The following is a 2926-nucleotide window of genomic DNA, read 5'->3' on the forward strand; positions in this document are numbered from 1 at the left end:
GCAAAAGGCTTCGGGGGGCGGGGCATGGCCAGTCTCAGCCAATCCCGCGTTGTGGCGGCGCGCACCTGCTTTCAGCGCTGTGCCCTTGAAGACCTGTCCCTGCCACTTCTGTCTTTAGGCGCTGCGCTCTTTCTAGCGTTTATTCTTTCTCTGTTAAGGTTTCAGCTCCCAGGACTCTGGAGGCTCTTGGCTGGCAGTCCTCTGACTGGCTTCCCAGTCTACCAGAACTGAGCTCAAGGTGGAAGGACAGATGGGGAAAATTGATCTGTTGCATTTGCTTTTTTTTTTTTTTCCCATAAGCACCATCTCTGGGCCCCTAGTTAGCTCTAGGTGCTGATCCCCTTACCCCCAACCACCCTTATCCTGCTGACATGAGAGCAAGATATGTAAAGGGCCCTCTTCCGGGCTGCCTATCTCTCCGCCTCTGGCTCAAGGACCAGGAGATAGCTTCCAACTTGTTTGGGGTCTGGATAGAAGAAAAATACAATCGAGTCTCTTTCTAGATTATGGTTGCTAGACAATCTCCTTCTCTTTCCTCACCAGATTAATATACCGACACCCAGAAGGCCAAGCAGGGCATATCAATGCTTAAAAATAGCTCTTTGGAACATCCACCACAAACCGGAAAGGTTGGCTGTAAATAGCAATGACCCGCCAGGACTTTGGACGGCAGCCTGGCTGGTTCAGAGGGAGCTGCCGGGGCCTCTGGTGATGGTCACGTACATACCCAGCTTCTAGGGTCAAGTGGACACCTCCAGCAACTTCTTTTCTCTTCTTCTCTAGGACCCAGACTTCCTCCTCCTCAGAGGGAGTGATGGAGCTGGGGATGGAGTCCAGGAGGAAGTCCTCTCCTGAAGCGGTTTTCTTTTGGAGTTTGCAAGTTCTTTAAATGTGATCCAAAGCAAAAAAAAAAATGTATTTCCCCTTTGCAGGAAGTTAGTGAATGGGAAAGGGTGTGAAGTGGTCTTCTGCTTGTGTAGGAGACTGGAAATATTCTTGATTTGGGAGTGGCTGTACCGGCATAAAAAATTCCTCAAGGAGTACACTTGAAATTCACATTCTTTATTGGTTATATGCCAGTTAATATATGTGCTATCATTATGACCTAACTCATATGAAATCACAAAGCAATACTGGACACTTTCTGTGTATGATATACTCAAATACTTAATGTTACTTCATTAAAACACTTACAGATTGGAACCCACCAAAGAAACCGTGGGATCCTACAGGGAGTAAGATTTCCCTGTTTGCCTGCTAATGACCACATGGTCCTGCAAGTGTCCTCTGGCAGAACAGACAGTAAACCCACGGGGAGTGGGCTGACTCTCCAGATATGGGGGTCTGCAGGTGGGGGAGGTTATTTATCCTATGAACAGCTCTTCAGCCCCTATGCTATTTTAAGTCCGTTTAAACACCAGGTGAAGTTAATCCCACAATCCTGACACAATCTAGATTGTAAGTTTGGAAAAACGATGAGGCTTTTTGCAGGACAAAGATTGTAAAGTTTGAAGAATACAGTTATAGGGAGCATGAAGAGAGAGAGTGAGAGAGCATGGCATAAAGGGGCTTGCTTTACAGGGTCATCCCTGGCATTGTGTGACCCCTGAGTGACAGGAGTAGTCCCCAGCACTACATATACCAAAAGTAGAGTCATTATGATAAGTCCCCATTTCCCCCTTTATGGGGGATTATCAACTCCTACCCCCACAAACACATCTTACCTTAACCCCTCATTTTTTTTGATAGTGTATTTTATGTCAGTTCAGAAAAGAAGCCAGGACACTAGTGAGAAAAGAAGCCACTCTTCTTTTGGGGGGGTGGCTAGTCATCGTCAAGCTGGTTGTGTGACAGAGCTAGCAAACTCAACAAGGAACTCATTCACAGCAGAAAGTACTGATTTCTGAATATTCTGAAAACCTATCATATGCCATGTATTCCTTTCTCAATGCTGCCCACTCCTGTAAATTTCAGGATCATCATCTATTTCTAGTGGCCAGTGCAGCACACGAGTGAGCCGTGCCATGGGGATGGGAACAGAAGTGAAATCTGTACCCACCACGTCACCTGCTTCATGCAAGGAAATCTCTAGTCCCAGGTTTATCACACTCTTTTCCATTCTTGAATCTGGCTAGAGCCTGAATGTGGCAGGGCCTAGATTTGACCTCCAGGCAAGGACAATGCCTGGGAGATGAGCACAGTGAGAGGAACTGGGTTCCTGTAACACTACCAGCCTGTCTGCTCAGTTCAGAATCCACCAGGGAAGCCGAGGGATGAGGTGAGATCTTGCCCTTTCTCCTGTTGGTTTTCTCTAGTTCTCAACAGTTGCAGCAATGTTTCTTCAGCCAGAATATTAGGAAAACTCCATCTACTTGACAAGTGTTAATCCTGCTTCAAATTATCCTACATAACAACTGCTCAGTAAAACCTCAGACAAGGACTTAATACGCCCATGGTGAGATACAACAATTTCACACGTTATTTCAAATGAAAATACTTTTTTCATTCTATTAGTTATTTAATGGTAACAAGTAATATAAAATAAATTATTATTTGCTTTCTATGGGGGTAGACTTGAGGGCTGGTTGGGAAAATGAAGACAGTGGTGGAGGGAATGTGACAGTGGTGATGGGATTGGTGTTGGAATATTGAATGCCCACAACAGATTATCACGAACAACTTTGTAAATCACAGTGTTTAAATAAAGTCACTGTTACTGTCAGTGTCCTCCCACTGCTCATCAATTTGATCGCACAGGCCCAGTAGCTTCTCCACATTTGAGACTTTGTTGATACTTTGTTTGGCATATTGAATACATCATGGGGAGCTTGCCAGAATTTGCCCTGCAGGCAAGATACTCTCAGTAGCTTGCCAGGCTCTCCGCAGGATGGAGGAATCGAACTCAGCTCGGCCGGGCTGGCTGCGT

Source organism: Sorex fumeus, unplaced genomic scaffold (genome assembly GCF_029834395.1).
Source record: "Sorex fumeus unplaced genomic scaffold, SorFum_2.1 ptg000018l, whole genome shotgun sequence".
NCBI lineage: Eukaryota > Metazoa > Chordata > Mammalia > Eulipotyphla > Soricidae > Sorex > Sorex fumeus.